This window comes from Urocitellus parryii, chromosome 2 (assembly GCF_045843805.1).
Source record: "Urocitellus parryii isolate mUroPar1 chromosome 2, mUroPar1.hap1, whole genome shotgun sequence".
NCBI classification, from domain to species: Eukaryota; Metazoa; Chordata; class Mammalia; order Rodentia; family Sciuridae; genus Urocitellus; species Urocitellus parryii.
Window position 1 is genome coordinate 187,564,391 of NC_135532.1, and position 12,901 is coordinate 187,577,291.

General features: G+C 34.1%; 1 protein-coding gene across 2 annotated transcripts in view; it reads right to left on the reverse strand.

Annotated features, from left to right (window-relative positions):
- Epha3 (EPH receptor A3) overlaps positions 1-12,901 on the reverse strand; it is a 342,530-nt gene that overhangs the window by 109,026 nt on the left and 220,603 nt on the right. The window lies entirely within an intron of this gene.

Below are 12,901 nucleotides of genomic sequence, written 5' to 3' on the forward strand. Positions count from 1 at the left end.
GTAGTAGAAAGAAAATAAAATAGGCTTTATTCATTGAAACTGACATAACGTTGCTTCTTCCTGGCATGCTGTGAATCTCTATAAATAACTGCAGCTTGTTCTCTTCCTTAGAAGATATACCCAAAATTACAATCCCCAGATGAAAAAGGATGATCAGGTTCTGTCTGTCCCTCTAATTCAAAATAGCTTGATGAACCAAACAGAAGTTTATGATGCAACATTTTTCTTACAAAGTCTGTGGTTAAAATGATTACTTTTCAAAGGTTTTTTTTTTTCTTTTTGGAATTAAAGTAAATTTACTAGAATGTACTTTAAAATAACAATAGCAATAACTGATGGTCCAATGAGTTAAAGTTAAAGGTTAGTATTTCTTAAGTAATTGAAAAGTTTTTGCCTTCTGTTTCAACATGATAGTGGTAAATGTTTATTATTTTAACTCTTTTTTTCTAGATTTATTCTTACAATATTATTTTGCCATCTGGTTTTTCCCTATACCTCTGTCTGCCACTTTAATCTCTGCAGGTGTCTTTTTCTTTATTGTTCCTTTATTTGCTTTTCTAATTCCTTTATGTTATGGGTGCATTGGGAAATCTCAGATGATCAGACCAATATATCCAAATTCTTAATTTTAAAAAAAGAAACTATATTTTCTCCAGACATGGCAACATGATCACAATTATGCAGGAGGCAGAAAGCAATAGCTTATTTAAGCAAGTCTCAGTTACTTATGCCTCTCATTTTAGTTAGTGTTCATAACAATGTGTGTATAGCAATTACTATTGTATCCATTTAAAAAAGGAATAAACATAACTGTAAGTTCAATCTAATAGCTGGTTAAGTTCATGTTTTAAAAAAATTGGGATGGAATCTATAAGCAAATCAAATTTTAAAATGCAAAAATGTGCACCTCACTATTAAATTGGAACACCTGGATTTACCACTCAACTTTTATTCTGCCCAATTTCACTCTGACTCTTAAACACTGTCTTCTTCCCATTATATCTGCTTCAGTTACAGGTAAATGATGAATTATTTTTCCATGAGCTTGTGATAGTTTGCATTAACTACTTGCCCTAGAATATGAAGAAAACTTAGAAGTGATAAGTCTGACTGGCCATCATAGCTGACCTATCCCGAGGTCCAAATCAAAGAGCAGGGACATAGATGAAACTTTAACTCTTTTTAAAAAACTTGTTCTCATTAGTTATACATGACAGTAGAATGTATTTTGACATATTACACATATATTGAATATAACTTTCCATTCTTCTAGTTGTACATGATCGGAATTACATTGGTTGTATATTCATTTATGAACATAGGAAAGTATGTCCAATTCAATCTATCTTTCCCATCCCCGCTCCTTTCCCTTCATTTCCCTTTGTGTAATCCAAAATATTTTTATTCTTCCTTACCCAGCCCCTCCTGTTTATTGTGAGTTAGCATCCACATAATAGAGAGAATACTTGACATTTGTTTTTTGGGGATTGGCTAACTTCACTTAGCATGATACTCTAGAACTCTCCCTGTTCAGTCTAACAGCTCTCCTTTGAAGCTATTTCTTGGACAGCATTGTGACCAAAGATAGAATTTTTCTTTTTTTTTGGTTCCTTATAATTAATTTTCTCTAGTGCAATAAAAATGAAAGACAATCAGAGATTATTTCTGGATAATAACAAATTGCCACAAGAAATGCTCTCAAATTAACATCAGTAATAGTAAATAAAATATAAGGCTATTTTATAAGTTTGAGAATTATTTTGTTCAGTTTTGGCAAGAAATAAAGCAATTCAGATTTTGAGCCCTTATCAGTAATACTCCAATCATGTGAAATCTTAATTAGAAAAACAAACACACACATGATCTGTGTGTCAAGAGGTCAAGATTTCCCATTAATATAATATCTTTTTATATTTATTTTTCGGAGTTACTTGATTTTGTACAAAGCTTCTCCTTCATGAGCCATAGAACTATGGTTTGACTATGGATAGGGTTCCCCAAATATATCAAGGTAAGGTTGCCAGCATTGGGAGATTCTGTGGACCTCTAAGTTGTTGGGCTTACTGGGAAGTCCTTAAGTTAAGGAGACCATACTCTTGAAGGGCTTTGTGGTACCCTGGTCTCTATCTCTCTCTGCTTCCTGAATGGAAGTATGACCCTTGATCTGACAGGGTCATACTTCTAAGACCTGGCATGATGTGCTGCCCTTATCAGAGGGCCAAAACAGTGAGTCAGCCTGATCTTGAACTTGAACTCCAGAATTGTGAGCCAATGAAGTAAATTGTTTTTACTTCATAAATGGCCTAACAGAGGTATTTCGTTATAGTGACACAAAGCTTACTAGTACTCATAAGAAAAGATACTTGCTAATAGTAATAAGTAACAGCTTTCAAATTCTGTAGTCACAGACAAGGCATTTATCCACTATGGCCATATAAAGTTACTGTAAGAATAAAGGTACATACATACATGACTTTAATGCAGTGCTCCTCATATCAAAAGGAGTTAGATCACCAACTTTTACTGATGAAGGGTAGAAAATGTGAACTCCCCATCTTTCCTTGGCATTCTTTTGCTTGAGGTTCATGTTGTGGAATTTCAGTACCCCTGCCTACCAGGATGCCTTACCTCACTGTCCATGTAGTTTATATACTTATGACAAACTTATGACAGATGGTCATAGAGTCACTTGAGATAGAAGTGTATTTATTCTTTTAACTGCACAGTGGTACTATATGGAGATAGTATTATAAAGTCAAAATACCAGGCCACATAATAATTATTAACACTGAGGAAATACTTTTGGATATGTTTAAATACAATAAAGAATTTATTACCATAGAGTTAGACAAGTGGTAGTCAGATTTTGTGTTTGGGAACAGAAAATCTTTTCCTTCTAAATAGTTGTACTTATTCAATTTCTCAATTATTTATATACAATGCAATTATTACCTAAGTGTTATATTTAAGATAACCTTAGAGTTATAGAGCATAGTCAAAAGATAAATCATGATGTTTGATGCATTTTAAGGCTAAAACTGTTCTTACTGGGAGAAATAGAATGAGAAACATTTCTGTAGAATAAACTGTTTTGCTCTTGGAAGAATACAGTTTAGATAAGACAAATTAGTACTCAATGGCTATTGCTTTCTTAATCTCTGAAGGCTACAGTTAATATATTTCCTACTCTAGCTGATTTGGAAACACCTTTAGGAGAGGCTGCACTTGAAAAAGTAAAAATATACCTCCACCACAGGTATGCTCCATTAGTATTATAAGGCTTAGATATGAAGACTGGACAAGCACTTAGTTTAGATTCTGGAAGCTCCCAAACTGTCCTTTGCTCATATTCTGTATTGGTATGGCTGTAAGCTCATATGAAGATTTTGGATAGCTGTCGTATTTTGAAGGGCAATATATGGTTTTACTTCTGTTTGGCCTCTTGCTCACCCTCTATGCCAGGATATGAGGCTGAAAGGCATCATTAACGTGTTAAATGATGTCACATGCTTCAGGGACACCATGATACATCCATGTAGAGTGATATTCCCAAATGCACAGGAAAGGCAGAAACTAAATTATCTTACGAGTAAAATGCACTGAGCAAATTATAATGTATATATTCACTTGCAATCTCTAGACCAAATTCATACCTCACTTGTTGAGAGAAATAAAAATTTAAAATTCTAATTCCTAGGATTTATTACTCATATAAAGAAACAGGGAGGTAAAGAAAGCATCACACTACATTGTTGAAGTCACATGATCTCTACTAGTTTGTGAGTGAACTTTTTACTTTTTCTCTTTAGATATATATGATAATAGAATATATTTTGACATATTATACATACATGGAGTATAATTTGTTCTAATTAGGATCCCGTTCTTGTGATTGTACGTGATATGGAGTATCACTGTGGTGTATTCATATAGGAACACAAGAAAGTGTTTGATGCATTCCACTGATTGTAACTGTGTTTTAATCTTCAGGTTTTCTACCATGATATTACAAAATGTTTTCCTTTGTTTTCTGAAATAATTCATGCTGACACTTATGGTGTCTAATTTTTTTTCTAAGTTGCATAATTTTGTAGGAAAATCCACCACTACAGGGGCCACATATGGTTTAATACCAGATCCAGCTGAATGCTTTTTCCAACTTTATTCTGAAATGTTGATTTTTCAGAAATGCTAAAGCATTGGTGGTTGTCTTTGACTTGAGATCATATATATTTGTCACATATATTTACGTTATTTCTAAATTCCAAGAGAATATAGTGGATGATCCTTTGCTCATTGAAATAACAGGTCATAAAACTAGGTGAGAAAGGTTCTAAAATTATTTTACATGATGAAAAATAGCACATGGTACCCCATTAATGTGTACAGTTTTTTGTGGTTTTATATAACATTAAAAATAAATTTGAAACATATTTAAAACTTGCAAAAAATGGACTAATTGATAAAATTATATTAGTAACAAAGTTATGAATTGTAGTCCCAGAATGATAAAATGCAAATTAAAGAAAATTAGAATTGGACCTTTAGTTCAATGCTTTCATTCTGTGGATAGCAATTTTTGACCAAAAGAAAGGAGAGGGTTTGTAAGACAAAAACAAGGGGTTTGTCTTTGATCCTTAAATAAAGTGGAGGACAGAGATCATTATGTCTAAAGCCAAGACCATGAATGCTTTTATTACATTGAATAGTCTATAAGATGCTACCTTCTTTGCATAAACTAATGGTTTTTCCATAGGACACCTAAATAAAATTAAATCATGTCATCTTTGTTTAAAATGATAGCATTATTTTCTGATAATTTTTGAATAGAGCACCAACTGTGAAATTCCTAGAGTAATATCAAGCACCTGAGAGTTCATGTCAATAAGTGTTTGTACCCTGTACCTTCATATTTGTTATCTGACATAAATTTATAGAAACATATTTACTTATTCATTATTATGGATAGAAACTACATTACAAATAAAAACTGGAGACAAACAGACATTAATTTGGTTTTGCCACAGGGAGATTAGTACAACAATTGACAGAAGTTGGCTAATATTTGCAGATGAGATCCTAGTATAGAGCAAAGCTAATATCTTGATTTTGATAAATTTATTGAAGTTATATAAGCTTGTCAAATTTTTTAAAGAAATTTTGAATGAAATATTTAGGTGAAAATGGTCATAGTCTCTTCAAGTAACTTTCAAATGGTTCAGAAATAAGAAATATCAATTTATAAAAAGAGATGGGGGAGAGATTGATAAAACAACTCTGATAATTGTTAATTTGGGGAAATTCTGGCCAAAGGTAGATTGATATAATGTGTGCTGTTATACTATTTTGTAATGTTTTCATACCTGTGAACATATAAAACTTTATAAGGTAAATTGCACACCTATGTGTAGAATTTCAATAAAATAAATTTTTTAAAAAGGAAAAGTCAACTCATTCTGGAAAATTGTTGGGGTTAGGACAGCATTCAAAAAATAGTAGGGGGAACTAAAATGGAATTTTAAAAAATATAAGAAATGTGCTTCTCTGGAACCAAAATTTCAAAGGTAAAGAGAGATAGTTTAGAAAAAGAAAATATTGGGGTGATATACAATGATACATATACAAGGACTCAAAGAACAAAGAAACATGTCTTTTGACTAATACACATTGAAAGAAACATGGTGAACTTTACCTAAGACTAAAGAAAGCTAAAGCTGTTTGTTCATTTAACTGCAGAATTCCAAGACAAAAAGTTTGAGGACTGGCAGTACTTCCATTTCAATGATCTTGAATCCAAATAAAAAAGGCCAAAATTTCCTGAAGCTTATTTTTGATGGAATTTATCATTCCAAAACTATAAAATATTATTTTAGAGTTGAAAATAATAATTAAAGATAATACTAATATTAATACAATGATTCTTCATTCTTTAATAATAATTCAGTCACTCAGTTGCAAGAATTGTACTTAATTGGCCCATCACCTGCTTATTTTAAGATCAAGCTACTTGAAACATGCATTAAAGGAGGGTACACTTTCTTCCATGAACAATGTTAATCTCCATTCAATATCCCACCATCTAATTTTCAATTTGCTTTTTTTTCATGCCCTCACAGGCTGATTTCCTTTTACCACTCAGGAAGACCCATACTCTCTTCACAGTGTAGTCTTCCTGTAATGCAGGGAACTCAGCTCAAAGATTTTGACGTGTGTACTTTTTTTTCCATGTAAACCTGTCTAATTTATTTCTAGTTTGCAAAATATATCTTAAGTCTGCTGTCTGAAAGTTTTCCCTAAAAACCTTGAACTACCACTTCTTAATTATATAATTACATACAGTTTTGAACAAACTGGATTCATTCAAATTTAAAAACTGTATTTGGATTGTGATTTCCTGCAAGATGGAAATATAAATATATGGATATAAAAGAAGCACTTCAACACATATGTTGAGGGAACACCTAAACCTGCAGCACTGAGTCCAGAACACCTGTGCTACCCCCGTGGACTGGAACACTGTGCTGTGGTTCCCAATCCACAGACCAGTGGCTCCATCCAAACCGCCTCTATCTTGGGACATTGCCACCACTGCAATAGCACCCCCCCCGCCCCCATGTTAATCTCCATCCCAAAACAACAGACAGGGCCAGGAGGCAACTGACCATTGAGGCACTGAATACCACAGTACGGCATCACTGAACAGGCTGCCTAACGACATTACACAGTCCATCCTTCCAGTCACATTTTGAAAGTAGTTGCCTTCATCTTTGTACACTTCTACCACCATCTTGGGTTACCTCCACTTCCACCTTTGCCATTTTTACTTGGGGAAGCTTCCATCTTGGGACACCAACTGAGTCTGGTACCTATAGTTTTCATGCTATTGCCACCACCAATTAGGGAAGTGGCCACTTCCATCTAAGAACAACAATCAGGACCTGGAAGACCATCGCCAAGTCCCTGTGGGCTCTATTGCACCAGAGCACAAGACATAAAGAATCAATAAATGGTATGGATTCAAACTAAAAAGCTTATTCTCAGCAAAAGAAACAATCAATGAGGTGAAAAGAGAGCCTACATTTTGGTAGCAATTGTTTTTTTCACACACAGGTCAGCTAAAGCACTAATTTCCAGGATATATAAAGAACTCAAAAAACTTAACACCAAAAAAACAAACAATAAGTGGGCTAAAGGGCTGAACAGACCTTTCTCAGAAGAAGATATATAATCAATCAACAAATATACGAAAAAATGTTCAACAATTCTGGCAATTAGAGAAATGCAAGTCAAAACAACTCTAAGATTTCATTTCACTCTAATCAGAATGGAAAGAATACAATCAACAATGAGTGTTGGCAAGAATGTGGGGTGAAAGGCACACTCATATGTTACTGATGGGATTGCAAATTGATGCAAACAATCTTAGAAAACTTGGAATGGAACCACCATTTAACCCAGCTATCCCACTCTTCGGTCTATACCCAAAGGTCTTAAAAACAGCATATAGCAGTGAAACAGCCACATCAATATTTATAGCAGCACAATCCATAATTGCTAAACTGTGGAACCAATGTAGATGCCCTTCAGTAGATGAATGGATAAAGAAACTATGGTACATATACACAATATAATATTACTTAGTATTTAAAGAGAATAAAATTTTGGCATTTGCAGGTAAATGGATGGAGTTGGAGAACATCATGGTAAGCAAAATAAGCCAATCCCCCAAAAAACAGGGGATAAATATTTTCTCTGGTAAGTGGATGCTAACCATAATGGTGGGAAACATGGGATGAGTGGAGGAACTTTGATGGGGAAGGTGAGGGGGAAAAGAGTTTAGGAAAGACAGTGAAATGGGAAGGTCATCATTGCCCTAGGTACTAGTATGATTGCACAAATGGTGTGATTCTACTTCATGTACAGAGAAGCAAAAAAAAATCTGCTCCATTTGTGTATAATGAATTGAAGAATACTATAATGTGTAACTGATTAGAACTAATAAAAATACACCTGTTGATCTGTTAATCTTTTTGCAAAAATCTCAGTGAAAAGAAGTGCTGAGCAGTATGATATTTGAATTTAAATTAATATATTTCAGTTCTCACTCTTAACACAAAACCAACCAAACCAACCAACAAACAACAAAAATAAAAAAAACACCTAATAACCCTCCCAAAAAATGGGCAAAATAATTAAGACATTTCTTAAAAGAAAACAAACACAAATGCCAACAAATACATGAAAAAACTGTTCAACATCCTTATCAATCAGGGAAATACAAAACAAAATCACACTGAGATTTAATCTCACTTCTGCCAGAATGCAATTACTTAAAATACAAATAATAACAACTGTTGCTGAGGATGTGAGGGGAAAAGGTATAATCAAACATTGGTAGGATTACAAATTAGCACAACCACTCTGGAAAGCAGTGTGGAGATTTCTCAAAAACCTCAACCATATAACACAGATATCCCTTTCCTTGGTATTTATCCAGAAGAACTAAAATTGGCATATTACAGTGATACAAGCACATCAATGCTTATAGCAGCACAAATCATGATAGCCAAAATATAGAACCAGCCTGGGTGCCTGTCAGTAGATGAATGGATTAAGAAAATGTGGTATGTATATACAATAGAGTTTTACTCAGTCATAAAGAAGAATGAAATTATGGCATTTGTTGATAAATAGATGGAACTGATGAACATTATGTAATGTGAAAAAAATAGACTGAGAAAATCAAGAGTGAAAAGTTCTTTCTCACACATGAGGAAACTATAGCAAAGTAAGGGGAAAATAAGTGGGGAGACAGTGTTAGATATCATAAAAACAAGGGAAAGATCAGGGGAGTAGAAGGTGACTGTAGGGGAGAGACAAGGGACAGAAATGGGGAGGAAATGTGGAATGAATCCAAGAAAATTACACCAGGTGCATGTACAAATATACCACAGGGAATGCCACCTTTCTGTCTATCTATAAAGTCCCAACTAAAAACATGTGAATGAGCAGAAGACAGACCAGTAGAATAGAAGAAGGGGAATAGTGGAGGTGGAAGGAAATGAGGGACTCTGGGGACTGAAATGGAGTAAATTAAATTCTATGTATGTATGATTATGTAAAAATGAAACCAACTATTTTGTATAATTTTAACACACCAACAAAAGGAAAAATAAACAAGCTTATCTTTCAAATGAGTAAATCAATAAATATTTGAGTAATTAGGATATGTTAGAAGGCCTTGTTCAAGTCTACAATAGAAACGTGACAACTCATGCCCATGTAAAATTTACATTCTCCCTAATAATTGAATTCAATTGAACATAAAGAGGAATTATTAAAATGAGGAAATTATTACTGGTTTTGGGGTTGGAATTGATATAGAGTGAGAGAAGAAATCAGACTTCAGGATTCAAAAGGAAGAGTATGAATGAGAGAACCAAAGGAGAAATAAAAATTACTCTAGGAAAAATCTAATCTTAGATTCAAAACTTAGAAAAAATATTGTGAGATAATGAAGAAGTAGTCAAACAATTTGTAATGTGCATATGCATTGTTGTGTGTGTATTGCCATTGACTTACGTGCATTTTCATCTAGGATGAAGAAAAAACTATAAAACAGATGAAAAGATAGGGACAGAATAGTGCTTGTTAAAGATGCTAGAAGAAAGGAGATTCTCTCAAGATTCAGTGTATCCATTAAAGAGTCCAAAATCAATGGGAATTAGTGAGCACAGATGGGAGAAATTAGATTTAGAGAAGGAGGAGATAGATAGCGTTTTCTTTTCTGTCTTCAATTTTATGGTCTTAGAATATTAGGAAGAAATAATTATCTGTGAATACTGAGGGAGTAAAGGATGAGATTAGGTCCTGGGAAGGGAGAAGAGGATGACATCTTTTGCAGAATCCTCTTAAGAAGCCCTGTGATAGTGACTGAGCATCAAGGACTAAGGTTATTGTGATGGGTTGTGGTAGATTGTCCCATCTTTGGCACTCTTTGTCTCCTAGGCAGTATGCCTTTTTTTAGCTTTGTGACATGAGTCACAGGATGGCAGAAATGAGTAGGGCAATAGGAAATGAAAGTGAAGTTGGGGTTGGGAGGCAATGCAGGAATTTGGTCTCTTGATGAAATATTGGAAATGTTTCTTGACTCTAAGTTTCTCCAGAAGTTAAACAGGTGGGTGGGGGGAGGTTGGGAATATATGCACTTCAAAATTCCTTAAATTTTTTGTTAGTATCCCTTCAGCTATTCTGAGAGTTTTATCTGCTATCAGGTAGTGAAAATGGGCAGACTCAATTATGAAGGCAGAGAATTAGCAGAGATGGATATTTCGCTAATAGAATGATTGTTTCTAGAACTAAAAGAAAAATAGACCTATTTTAAAGAAACACACACAAAACAAACAAACAAACAAACAATAAAAACCTAAAACTAAAACTAAAGGTAGCCATTTACTCCAAGCTATACCCTTGGAGATGTTTGCTTTGCACTCTCTAATTCTTCTGCTTCTTGTTTGAAGGGTGGATTGATGGATACAATCTTTCTATGGAAGCCATGCTTTTATCACTCGGACACATTTTGTGCAAGTATTGAGAGCTGAGAACTAATATCAGAATTTACGACATAATCCTTTACAATTTAGAAGGAGCTTTATCATATAGCCATCGCAAAGCTTCTACAATGTAATCAAGAGAAAAATCAACAAACTCAATCTCACAAACTAAATTACAAGGGACCCATTCACATTCACTCTTTATATCCATGTCAAAGATAGAGAGACTAGGAGGAATGTAACCACTGTGACATCATATCTGTCACAGCCATATCCTTCTAGTGGTAGGGAGGTTATTTTTCAAGGCTACCAGTCCATTAACCTTCACAAGAACAAGAATAAAGCCAAACAAAGAAACACTCCCAATAGCAATGGCATTGCTTCTAATCCTGCTTATATATCTTACCCTAGGGATTTGAAGATGAAAAAAGACCTCTAACTTTCCAGGCGCATAAATTAATACGGACACCCTGAAATAAATGTATCAAATGCCTGTGGTACACATTATAGACAAACTTGAGATGTTTTTAAAAATGGGAATGGGTTCAGGGAGAGTAACCAAGATCATTCCTGCTGAATCTCTGTCTAATGCTGTGATTTGTAACTGGGAGGGCCAAAGCATCAACCCCATTTATTTTTTAAGGTCTTGGCCTGCTCTTGGTTGCCACTTCACCTAGATTCATTCACTGTATATATTTGGAGCTATTAGTTTCCAGATAAATGCATTGTCAGAAAGCCAGAGGGGGATGATAAGATAGAAAATAAGGAGCTCTCACTTGTTTTTATACGGTTCTGTTTGACTTAAGAGATAATTACAACCCAGATTGATGCTCTTATTTTAAGCAAGGTAGTAAATCAGCTTGAAATATAGGATTTGGGAAAACCATTTGCCACATCTCTATAATTTGTTAAAATTCCTGAGTACTCTGTATATGAGAAACCATAGACAGAAGCAAAGTGAGAATAATACTGGGACTTGGAATCAGAAGGACACATATTTGAATATAGACTCTGATGAGGGTTTTATTCAAAATATCTGTCAAAAGACATGGCAGGGACAGGGACTCCTTAAGAGGAAGGATTGCTAGTGCAGGGCTCTGGAGACTCTCCCATGCAAAGATTTATGTTTTTGATTGCTGGATTATGGGAAGATGAAGCTAGAGCTGAGATAGTGAGTTCAGGAAACTAGTCAACATGTTTGAGAAATTAACCACTATAGATGTATTTCTATACTAACCTGCAGAAGTAGATAAGACTACTTCTTACCACACTAAAACTAGAATGACCATCAGGGTCCAGTCATTCTAGTCCATATATTCTCCTTAGATTACACTTATTGTGTACCATTGGTAGTTGAAATAATAACCTTGAGTCAGTCAAGAAAGAGAAATGAACTATAGTGACTTTTTGGTTCACCATTTGGCTGCTAGGAGACCTGTTTTATCTGATTGGAAACTAGTCTGTATGCTTTCCCTTTGTCTACAGTTATCAAGACACAGTCTGATATTCTCAGAAAGAAAGAGCAATTTCTAATGGAGGCCAGAGATACTTCCATAATTTAAGCCAAATGTTTAAAAGAAGCCTAGAATGTACTCAATCCTAGTTTATATTCAGAGGTGAGTCCATAATGGAGGAGTACACAAAAGAACCTGTGGATCCATTCAAAAGAAACTCAGGGAGGCATCCTTTCTCTATATGACACCCATCCCTGACCTGCCTTTTCACTCCAAAGTATGTTTTAATGCAAACAATACAATTGTGTCTTTCAATTGAACTGCTTGAAATGAACATCTAAATATGACATTTATAGCAACAATTATGAACAACAAATACTAGTTTAACTTTGCATAAGCTGTGTTGATTACAAAACTGCCAATTAACACATTCATCCCAGTTATCAATATTGAAAAATTATTTTCATATATAAAAGTGGTATCATTTGTATTTAAATTATCAATAATCTGCATAATTGAAATAATAACAACAAAAACCTCATAAGTAAAATCCATAAGTTATCTACGTAAAGGATTAAAGAGTGATTGAAAGAGTACAGTTTAAAGGCAGCAAAGACAGGAGAAAAGTTGGGAAGGTACAATAAAGGAATATGAAATGTTTGTATCCTTGTATAATTTTTTCCCTTTGATATTAAAGGGCTTTTGCTTATAATCTGCTAACTTAGCACTTTTTTAATTGGTAAAAAGAATTGTCAGTGCAAAACGTGGTTGGTGAAATCACATAGTATATCTGGAATGTAGTCAATCATTCCAGTTGTTTTACACAAAAACCTTTTCCACTGTGATTTTTCCTATCTCCATATTTTGAATTTATTTGCACAGAACTTATCTATT